Source organism: Zonotrichia leucophrys, chromosome 18, assembly GCF_028769735.1.
Source record: "Zonotrichia leucophrys gambelii isolate GWCS_2022_RI chromosome 18, RI_Zleu_2.0, whole genome shotgun sequence".
Classification (NCBI taxonomy): Eukaryota; Metazoa; Chordata; class Aves; order Passeriformes; family Passerellidae; genus Zonotrichia; species Zonotrichia leucophrys.
The window spans coordinates 3,334,518-3,346,552 of NC_088187.1; positions in this window are offsets into that span (position 1 = coordinate 3,334,518).

A 12,035-nucleotide genomic window follows, 5' to 3' on the forward strand; every position below is an offset into this window, starting at 1 on the left:
ACTCTTAAGACTGATCACTCTTACAACCCATCACCATCAGGACTGGTCACTATCAGAATTCTCAGTATTAGGACCGGTCATTATTAGGAATGGTCACTACTAGGACTGGTCAGCATTAGGACTGGGCATTATTGGGATCAGCCACTATAAAAACTAGGCACTATTAGGACTGGTCGCTATTAGGACTGGTCACTATCAGAACTCTCAGTATTAGGACCTGACCACCATAAGGGCTCTAAGGGATGTCCCCTGACCCCACACTCCAGCAGTGGGCACTGCGGGGTGCAGGCAGGGATGGGCTGGCACAGCCCACAGGCTCGGTGGGCACTGCGGGGTGCGGGCAGGGCCGGGCTGGCACAGCCCTGTGGCTCGGTGGGCACTGCGGGGTGCGGGCAGGGATGGGCTGGCACAGCCCCGGGCTCGGTGGGCACTGCGGGGTGCAGGCAGGGATGGCCTGGCACAGCCCCGTGGCTCGGCGGGCCCGGGCATGTCCCGCCCAGCCGGGCTGGGGCAGCGGGCAGCGGGGCCGGTCCTGTCGGCTTTCACAGCCTGACTCACCCGGGGCTGGCCAGCTCAGCCCCTCGGGAGCTGCACCTGCTCCATCACCATCAGCGCTGGGCTGTTCTTCTTCCACAACAGCCTCACTTCAGCTCCCTCCATCGCTGAGGGGGACACTTGGTGCTGGCAGGATGTGGGGGCTGAGGAGACGCCTTTGCAGATCGGGTTTGGCACGGTTTTGTTGCTGAGGGGTCTATGCAGGACAATATGCCCTGGATTTTGCCACAAAATAAATTCTTGATTCACAGCTAGCTACTGGTTCCACGCTGAATTTACAGCTGGCACCAGGCAGGATGAGGAATGTTATGCCTTGCTGTCCAAAACTACAATTTCCCCTTACATTTCTTTTCCCTGCACACCCAGCCTGCATTCACCGGTGCCTGTTTGGGCGCTGAGCTCGTGCTCTCATCAGCCCTCTCGGCCTTCCACGGCTTCACGCTCAGCAAATCTGAGTTCCTGGTGGAAGGGAGGGAGGGTGGGGAAGCTTTTGGCTGCTGCCGGCTCCTTTGAAGGCGTGTCTGGGAGCGGGTGGAGCAGGGAGAGCCGGGCAGGTGCCAGGGTGGGTGTCTGGGCACACACAGCCCGACGCGGGGTGTTCCCTGCCCGTGACTCAGGGGTGAGCAAAGGGTGAGGTGCAGGTGGCAAGCAGGGACCTGTGCCAAGGTGCCAGGTCTTCTCCTGGCATTTGGGAAGGGACACAGCAACCTTTGGGTGGGATAAACAATGGCTGTCATTGCTATGCCCCTTCCTGCATCCCGCTCCAAGCTTGTATCCTGTGCAATGTGTCTTTCCATGGAGGAGCCAGGCAGGATGGCAAAGCCCACAGAGGGGAGGAGAGGAGGGTAACTGCCACCTGTGCCAGCCCTGCTGAGCATTGGGCAATAAGGAAGCAAAAGAAATGACTGAAAAACCCCAAGGCAGCGAGCACAGGGTGTTGCATCACTGCTGGGGAGACGCTCTGCAGAGCACTTCCCTTTGTGGAGCAAACAGCTCCATGGCCTGGCCACAACTGCTCTGGCTGGTCTGTGCTCCAGGGAAGGCAGGGAGGGGACACAACAGTGTGTGTCCCAGGGTTGGGAGACCATCCTGTGCAGGGTGATGTGCTGGGCCCAGAGCTGGGATCTCTCAGCAAGAGATTTTCCTCCCTCTTGTGCCATGAAACACTCCAGTCTGGGATCTGTCCCCACAGCCCAGAGCCAGCAAGGTGCTGCTGCTCGCTGCCCACCCAAGGCTGGCAGGGGCTGCTGCTGGGGCAGGTCCTGTCCCTGGGTGTGGAGGAGCACTGCAGGAGATCTGAGCAGCATCAGGCTTCTCTAGAAACCACAGCAGGAAGGGTTTCGGGGGATTTAAAAGAGGATTTTCAGGGGCAAACTGAGCCCCGCTTTCCTTGGCCTTGTGTCCTGTAACATCAGATGGGATTTGTGGTCCCTTCCAACCCAAACCACCCTATGATTCTGTTGCTGTTCTGATATGTTGTAGGAAGGTATGGCAGCTGGTTTTTCCTCCCAAGGATGCTGCTGAACAAACCCAGGGGGCCAGTGAGGCTGTGACGTGGGGCATCAACTATTACAGTGACCTTAAGGGGTCACTGGGTGAGAGAAGGACGAGAATCTTGTTCCTTGATCAGAAGGCTTGAGTTATTGATATATAATATATAATACATTATAACTATACTAAAAAGAATAAAGAGAGAGCTTGCAGAGACTGCTAAGCTAAGAATAGAATAGAAGGAATGAATAACAAAGTTCTGTGTTCAGGGAATCTCCCCTGAGCTGCTCCTGTGATTGGCCCTTAATGGTACACATGGAAGAAGAGCCAATCACAGGAACCCCTGCCACATTTTCACAGCAGCCGATAACAATTTGTTTACATTCTTTTTCTGGGGCTCTGCTTCCCAGAAGATGGACAAATCCCAAAGAAAGGATTTCTATGAAGAAATGTCTGCGACAATCAACCCTGTTGTTGTGTTTTGGGAGAGCTGATGGAGCCGAGAGGCTCCTGCTCCCCGAAAAGGAGCTCTGCATCCTGTGGGTTTGATCTTCCCTCTCAACAGAAACAGAAAAACCAGGGTTGTAGGACACAGGTGGAAAGGGCCAGTATTATGGGATGTGCTGGAACTGGATGGAATTGGGAATGGTGTTTTATGTGGGCCTCCACCTGCAGAGGAGCTCCAGGAGCTTGGCATCAGCTCCAGTGACTTTTCAGAGGAAGTGTCATGAGGATGCTTGGGACAAAAGATCCCAGTTTCCACAGTCTCAGAGTTTTTGTGTTGTAAAAACAGCACACTCCCATCCCAAGGCTGCAGTCCAAGATTTTCTTGTCTTTCCAACTTCTTCCTTAAATCTCCAGGATTCTTTCCTCCATTATTGGCTCTTTATGAACCCCATATGGATGTGACACCCCTCTGCTTGCCTGGAGTTGCTCCCACACGAAGGCAGATGGGTTTGGTTTGTGTCCCCACAGCCCCTCTGGACACCTGGTCCCCCCATCCCTTCATCCCCTGATCTCTGGGGACACAACCTGGGGGTGCAAACCTGCACAGAGGGGACAGAATTGCCCCATGCCTCCCCCTGGTTCTGACCCTCCATGTCCCACCCCCACCATGTCCCACTGTAGCCACATTTTACAGAGAAAAGCAAGGCACAACTTCCCAAGGATATTTCTAGCATTCACATTCTCTGAACCTCAGAGAAACAAAAAACAATTCTTATCTAATTTACTGTTCCTGTGTTTTAAAACAAGTAGAATGCATAGAGGATTATTTACCTGAAGGAATTTGCTTAATTAGATTCTAATGTGAGTGTTTTAATTCATTAACCAATTGAATCCACGTGTGTGTGTGTTGTGACTGTCGGCTAGCAGTCACAAAATTCTGTACAATTGAGTCGAGTGCTTGTACATATTCAGTTCAGATGCAATGCAATATAATTTAGAATAATATAGTATAGCGTAATGATAATATACTATAGTATATAGTATATTTATTATACTATAATATCGTGTAATAAGGTAATAATAATATATAATATGATATGATGTAATGAAATGTAATATAATATGATATGATATAATACAACATAATATAACATAACATAGCATAACATAATATATAATATATAATATATAATATATAATATATAATATATATAACATATAATATATAGTATATGGTATATAACTTATAACGTATAACGTATTATATATTATATATATATATAATATATATTATATATTATATATTATATATTATATATTATATATTATATATTATATATTATATATTATATATTATATATTATAGTATAATAAAGTAATTGATTAGCCTTCTGGTACCCATAGAGTCAGACACATAATTTCCCCCCGGGGGCATTGCCAGCAGCTGGATGAGCAGCTGGATGAGCCGCCCTGCTGTTCCCGCTGCGAACGGCAGAGGCCAGCCCGTGGCCGCGCTCCGAGCCGGGTGGAAGGCATGGAATGGATGGGAGCTGCTCCAGCAGCAGCAGGGGATGCTCAGCCTCTGCCATCGCTCCCTTCCCTCTCACCTCCTTCCCTCCGGTGCCACTCCGGGTGTCGCAGCTGCCACCCCTGCCCAGCTCCTGGTGGCTCCTGGTGCATCATGCACAGACAGAAGTTTTTCCTGCTGGGCAAACTGGGAGCTCAGGTCTGGTTCTGGGAGGGCAGAGCACAAGGAAAGCCCCTCTGAAGTCTCCCCACCGGCATCACAGGGGTGGTGGCAGTGGTGCCACCCATCTGTATGACAGTGGTGTCACCCTGCTGTGTGGCAGTGGTGTCACCTCTCTGTATGGCAGTGGTGCCACCCGGCTGTGTGGCAGTGGTGTCACCTGGCTTGGTGTCACCTGGCTGTGTGGCACATGGAGCTTGTGGTGTCCTTCTCACCTGCCTCAGCCATCGAGGGGCAGGGACACGGGCACCAGCACCCACTGCCCACCATGCCATGCTCTGCAGCTGTCCCATGCCCTGGCACCCCAGCAGGGATGGGGATGCTCCTGCTCACCCCAAGTTCCCAGCCTGGGCAACTGGGGGACCCCAACACCCATCCCCAGAGCCACTGTTACCCTCAGATGCTCACTGAGCCACCCTAAGGCACAGATATTAGTGGGAAAATTTGTATATTTACCCTTTTCAAGCACTGCCTCCTCCTGCCCTCTGGGCCTCCCTCCCTCCGTCCTCGGCCAGCCTGCAGTGGGAAAGCATTAAGAAATAAAACAATATCAAATGTAATCAAAGGCATGCTGGTGGGAGTTTGTCTTCTGGGGTTTCCTCCTCTCTTATTGCTTTCTCAAAGAATAAACTCTTGGGAGGACTCTGGAGTGATTTAGTGGAGCAGGAAAGGTCAGGAGGCTGGGAGCTGCCTGCTCCCTCAACTCAGCAAATTCTGGGACTCTGTGAAATAACCTAGCATAGTCCAGCCTTGGGAATTTTCCTTCTAGTGAGTGCTCAGTCAGAGTCAAAGCTGGGAACAGCCTGGCTCTGTGGGGAGCTGTTTGTGCCCGCGGCTGTGGGGCTGGGCCAGCGGGAGCTGCTGGCAGCGGGGCTGGGGCAGGGGATGGCTCCAAGGATGCCATCTTTTCATAAAAATCCTTTCTTTAGGATTTTTCCTCTTTTTGAGAAGCTGTGCCCTCAGCAACAAAAGGTAAACAATGGTTATCTGCTGCTGTGGAATGCAACAGGTGGATCTGTGATTGGTCTCCTGTGGATGTTTGGATTTGCTGACCACTCATGGCAGAGCTGGGTCTCACTCTCTGCTGAGACACAGAACTTTGTTATTCATTCCTTTTCTATTCTTAGCTTAGCTAGCCTTCTGAGAACTTTCTCTCTATTCTTTTTAGTATAGTCATAATGTAATATATATCATAAAATAATAAATCAAGCCTTCTGAACGTGAAGTCAAGATTCTCGCCTCTCTCTTCATCCTGCGACCCTTGCAAGCCCTGTAACACAAGTGGGCGAGTTCACAGCGGCACGGAGGAAGCGCTGACCTTTGCGAAGCCATCCTCCTCGCCCACTGCTATTTATCCAGCGTTCCCAGGGCTCTCCTGCCGGCGTGCGGGGCTCGGCGGGGCCGGGCTGGCTGGGCAGAGGCTGCAGAGCCGTGTCCGCCTGCATTCACCTCCCGAGAGCTCCCCGCTGCCGAGCCCAGCCTCACCCAGCAGCTGGGCCGGGCAGAGGCAGAGCTCCATCAGCCCGGGGGGCCAGGGGGCTCGGTATCCCAGGGGAAATGGGGGCTTGGTAGAGAGCAAGGCTGGGCTGCCAGGACAGGCACTTGCCCTGTGCGTTGTTAGCAGCCCCACGTGTGTGCTGGAACCCCCTCTCTCCACGGGAACCTGTAGGCACAGCACCTCTGCAGGCACCCCAAGCTGTTGGGGAAGATGAAACAGGAAAGCCTTATAAATATGATTGTCTGGCAAAAGATTTGGAGAATATGGAAACTATAAGTGAGACTGAAATGAAAGCAAGCTTTGAGATACCTCAGTTACTGAACAACTGGAAAACAATGGTGTGGCCGGCTGAAGGTAATCCCCTTTTGATGGAACAACACCCTCTGCTTGCAGACAGGTCCAAGGTCAGAGCAGACCCTGCCAGCTTGGCAGAAGGGGCACAAAGAGGAGATTTTAGGGTTTAAAATGTAACACAGTATGGTAATGTAATGATTTTTATAGGCTGTATGTAAATGCTATAGGATTTGTACCTTGTACTAAATTGGTAAGTGAGAATCAGAATATTCAACACAGAAGAAGATTTATTGTGTTGTAATGGGAACTTTGCCCTCTTGCCTTTTACTCTCTTGCCCCTCTTAGCTCTTACCCCTTTTACTCTCTCACTCTCTCATCCTCTCTCCCCCTCTCTTCTCTGGGGCCTGCTCTGAGCTGTGTTTGGCAGCTCCCAGCAGGGCCCTGCACCCAGGCCCTTTGCAATGAACCCCAAGTTCCGGACCTGGCTGCAGAGATCTCTCATCTCTGTCCATCCCCACCGTCCCACCCCCTGTCAATCCTACACCAAGCCTTTCTCTCATCACCCAAACCCTCTGCCAGCCCCTGATCCAAAAGGGAGCCATGGCACAGGTTGTTCTCTGTATGGAGCAGAGAACAACCACAGTCTCACTGATCTCCTCCTCAGCCACCACCATGAGGATTATTTTTAAATTAGGTTCCCCAAACTGACAGTATCATTTCCAGGATCTGCTTCCTGCATTTTGCACCCTCCCTTCACCTCTCCACCTGGTGTGGATGTCAGCCAGTGCCCTGGCAGATGCAGGCCAGGGACTACATTTTATGTAGGTACATATAAAATAGGAAAAAAATTTATTAAATCCTGAGTATAATCATGATTTGCTGGCTGCAGAGCCCTGAGTGGTGTGCAGCTCTTGGCAGACAGATGGGGCATGGGTTTCCTAAGTTCAAAATAAATCAATTTATCTTCCCGTGCACTGCCTGGCTTTTAGCCCAGCCAATCCTCTACCAAGAAAACAATGAAAATAAGTGAAAGCATTTGTGGTTATTTATTTAAATATCCAAAGAAAGTAAATGAAAACCACACTATTCCTTAGAAAAGTATCCTCAAACCAAATCCCTCTGCTGTATAAATATAAACTATAGCAATGTGGCAGAGCCCGATGGTTATTTTAATTCAGGACCTGTTTGGAACATCAACGGGGCAGTTTTCCAAAGCTTTCCTTTAGAGAAAATACATTTTTCAATTTATGAAAAGGATTTGTAATAAACAGCAGTGACAGTCCCACCTATTTTGGGCTGGGAATCTCCTCAGCAGCAAAGTCCTTGGGTGATCTCTTGGTGAGGGATGGGGAGATGTTGGGAAGGATGAAAGTTTGACAGGAAAGTCTCACAGATATGAATGCTTAGCAGAAAGATTTTTGAATGTAGAGTCTGATGAAGGAATAGAGATGGAAGCAAGTTTTGATATAGAAGAAAAGAATTGCTGAGCCAGTCTCACTGGATAACCAAGGAGGCAAAGGGTGTGTTAGTTAGAAGGAGTTTTTATGACTTAGAGCAAAGGATAAACCCACTTCAAACAAGAAGTTTGTACCAAGCAGAAAGAGAGCACAGGCAAACAAGGTAGCAAAGTTGCAAGAAGAAAAAAGGTCTCAGAATTTTCCACTGCAAGAAAACTGAAAACCAACTTCTAGCTTAAACTGGAATGTACTGACTTTTAGTGACTGGAGAACAGTAACATTAATATGGTAATTATAGTAGTTATGATAGGCTGTAGGTAAAAGTTAAGGTATAGATTTGTTCTGCTGTATCAAGATGCTCAGCAAAGAAAAGTCTAGAATGCATTGTAACCAAAACCAAAGGGTCTCCAGGCCTGCAGCTGGAGCTGACAGCTGTAGGCACAGCTCTGTCACACACAACCCTGGACTGCTGTGACATCCTGGATCCAATAAACTGCATTTTGGAGAGCAGCCTGGAGTCCTGCATCCCTCATTTCAGCTCTTACAGTGGCGCCCAACGTGAGGCACCATTACTATGAGCCTGAATGAGGGATGCAGGACTCCAGGCCTGCCTGCAGCTGGAGCTCACACAGGCTGTGGGCACAGCTCTGTCACCCACGACCCTGGACTGCTGTGACCTCCTGAATACAATAAACTGCATTTCGGAGAGCAGCCTGGAGTCCCGCATGTCTCAGTTAGGCTCTTACAGGGATATTCAGCCAGAATGTGTTTTGTGGTGTTTTTTTCCACAAGAAGAGGGCGGTGGGTGCTCATCAGAGCGGGGCTGGGAGTGGCCCCTGGGCCAGGGGGGAACAGAGGGGGCTTCTGTCTGGGCATGGTGCCACCTCCCGAGGTTCAGGCATCTGGAGCATCCCGGTGTCCGGAGCATCCCGGTGCCCTCAGCGCTGCTTCCTCCAGCAGCACCCGGGGGTCCTGGGGCTGATTGGGCTGGGCTGGGGGCTGTGGGCTGTGGCCTCGCCCCACCGTGTCCCTGGCACTGCGGGGACAGCTCCTGAGCGTGGGGAAAGCGTGGTTTCCCAATCCTTCCCCTCCCTGCAACCCTCCTCCTGCTGCTGCTGCTGGTCCTCTCCCCATCCTCCCTCTGCCCCCGGCTTTGCTCTCTCTCAGGAGTGCCTGGGAGAAGAGAAACCCGGCTGTAAATTACCCGGGAGGATTTTTCAGTCTGAGATGTGCACTCCCCCCTTTCTCCCCCCCTCGCAGCGCTGTTATTTCATCTCGGCTGCCAAACTGCCGGGAATTAATCCCGGCCGGCGCTGACAGCGTTTACATCCCGCGCCGCTCAGATAAACCATATCAGCCGTGGCAGCTGAAGAGGAGCCGGCCGCGGAAGGAAGGGCTGGCTCCTGCTCAGTGTCAGCCTCTCTGGCCTGCCAGGGTGTTTTCCTGCCTTTTTTTCTTCTCCCCGAGGGCTTTGCTCAGAGCGAGGAGCCACCAAAACGCCCCCGCTGGTGAGGGTGGCCGTGGAGGGGTTCAAACAGGGAAACCTGGAGCTCCTGGCTCTTGTCCTGGTGCAGATAACACAGAGGAAGAAGGGACATGTCCTTCAAGCTGGTGGGAATCTGCAAGCTCTGTCTCATCCTTCACCCTGTGCCACCCCCACAGCCACTTCTCCTTACTGCCAGCTTCCATGGGACGGGGTTTCATAGGAATTTCAATTAATTTGAAAGGAAATTCCTTAAAAAAGGAATTTCAACAGTGCAGTTATTGCATGTTCTCTTTCCCAATCTCCCCTCTGCAGCTGCGTTCCTGCCTGTCCCTCACAGTGACCCTCTGGCCCTGCCCTCAGCTGTCACCAGGAGTATCCAGCAGGACACAGACACACAGTGCAGAGGTGTCACCTCTGATCCCAGAACGCCTGTCTGATCCCAGCCTGTCACCTCTGATCCACCAGCATGGTGGGGCCACCATTGCCCAGCTTGTGACAGGCCTTGGGCAGGAGCACTGGGCCCTGTGGCCCCTGGTGTGGATGGAGAGGTTTTCCTGGAGCTGGAGCAGGACAAGGGGACCAGGAACACACCCTGGGCCGTGCCTTAGCTGTCGATTCATCTTTCCCTCCATCTCCCAGCCCACAAAACACCACTGGGGCCACCAAGGTGCTTTCTCAGAGCTGAATCTCCACCAGCTCCCTTGCACAAAGGGTGGTTCCTGGACAGCAGCATCCCCAGGCAGGCACACTTGGGAACTAGGTGGGTTTGGCACTCCATGAGCACAGGGCAGTGAGGGTGTGAGCCCATTGTCCCCTGGGCTGATTTTGTGGTGTGGTGTGAGCCTCAGGCTCCTTTTCCAGCAGCACTCGCAGATCTCTGGTGAGGCCACGGGCTCTGGGTCAGGGTGTGATCGTCACAGGCACCCTGACGTGACAGGATCTGGGGGTAAATATTAGTATGAAGTGAAGGGCTGTGTACATATTTTCTCCCTGCAAGGTAATGCTGAAATTCCCTGCTCCTTTTCAACAAGCTGTTAGAAAAAACAGCCCCGTTTTAGCACCCTCTGGCCACTGCTGGGCCTGGCCACTCTCAGCTCAGCGTGCAAAGGTCTGGGGGCTCTGGGTGCCCACTGCAGCCTCCCCACTGCAGAGCTGAGTCCTTCTGCTCGTGCTTTCCCAGCCGATGGCTCCCATCTGGAGCAGGGCAGTGTGCAGGCTTTGCTGACTGCTCACTTCTGCCTGGAAGCGTGTACAGGATGTGGCAGAGACTCCAAGGATGGCTTATTAATCACATTAACAGCACCAAGTGGTTTTTTGCCCCACAAGAAAAGACACAGCAGGAGAAGACAGATTGAACCAGACACTTATTCCCCTCCCCACATTCTCTGTGGCTACTGCTGGGCTCAGTTTTGTGGAGCTGTGGGGAAAGAAAAAGGTTCCTCTTGCAAGGCCACACTTCTAATTGTGGCTTGGGTACTCCAGAGTAGCTCAAGTGCCTGCCCATGCAAAACTGCACCACTCAACTGCTGTTATTTTCAGCATGTGGGGCTGGAGAGCAGCATTGTTGCCCTCAGCCCAACTGGAGAAGTTGGCACCAGGCTCCCCAAGACCCTGAGCAGCCTCCAAGGCACCAATCTTTGCCCTCCTCCCTCTCAGAACAGTGTCCCCCCAGCCTCAGTCCAAAACTGGGATTGCTTCCCTTGAAATTGTGGCAAGGTGCTGCTGTTTTCTACCACCCTGGTGGGATGGGTTTTCCCACCCCTGGAAGACTGTTCTGGATTCAGGGTAAAGAGGAGCACAATAAACAGGATTGCTGGAATTTGTTTTCCAAGCCTTGGATCCCACGGCAACAGAGCTTATGGGACCATAGCACGAGTCTGTCTGTCTGTCTGTCTGTCTGTCCATCCTCTGCCAACAACTTTGGGAAGGCTGGCCAGTGTCAGCTGAACTTGAGAGGGGCTGTTTTGCAAACGAGGGAGCTGGAGAGACCCACGGGGGCAAACCACAAAGTGACCCAACCCCTCTGGGACCCATCCCCTGCAACGTGACCCAGCCTCAGAGAGGGGCAGGGGGAGCCACCAGGGGCTGGGACGTGGAAAACTGAGCTTCTGCTGCTGCTCAGGGAGCTGTTTGTTATTTTTACAGGCTGGGAACAGGCTCACAGCCCTCGGTGGTCGTGGCTGCTGCACGTTGTGGCCGTCAGTGAGCACTTTGGACTGGCTGGGCTGCCAGAGGCACAGGAATAGCTCCTGATCCAGGAGAGACCCTGCTGGTTTGTACTTGGAAGCCAAGTGAAGAGCCCGGAGGGGGGCAAACCCTTCCTTCCCTGTTGGGGAAGATGAAACAGGAAAGCCTTATAAATATGATTGTCTGGCAAAAGATTTTGAGAATATAGAAACTATAAGTGAGATTGAAATGAAAGCAAGCTTTGAGATACCTCAGTTACTGAACAACTGGAAAACAATGGTGTGGCCAGCTGAAGGTAATCCCCTTTTGATGGGGGGGATACAATACCCTCTCTTGCAGGCAGGCCCAAGGGTCAGAGCAGACCCTGCCAGCTTGGCAGAAGGGGTCCAAAGAGGAGATTTTAGGGTTTAAAATGTAACACAGTATGGTAATGTAATGATTCTTATAGGCTGTATGTAAATGCTGTAGGATTTGTATGTTGTACTGGATTGGTTAGTGAGAATGAGAATATTCAGCACAGAAAAAGATTTATTGTATTGTAATGGGAACTTTGCTCTCTTACCCCAATTATTCTCTTACCCCTTTTACTCTCTCACCCTCTCACCCTCTCTCCCCCTCTCTTCTCTCAGCCTGCTCTGAGCTGTGGCTGGCAGCTCCCAGCAGGGCCCTGCACCCAGGCCCTTTGCAATAAACCCCAAATTCCAGCCCTGGCTGCAGAGATCTCTCATCTCCATCCATCCCCACCATCCTTGATGCACCCTCGATGCTCCTACACCTCCCCACAGGAGTGCACTGCTGAGATGTCTCCAGCCACCTCTACCACCTTTGCTGGGCACATCCACTCCCTTTTCTGCTGCTTTCCTGCTCAAAACT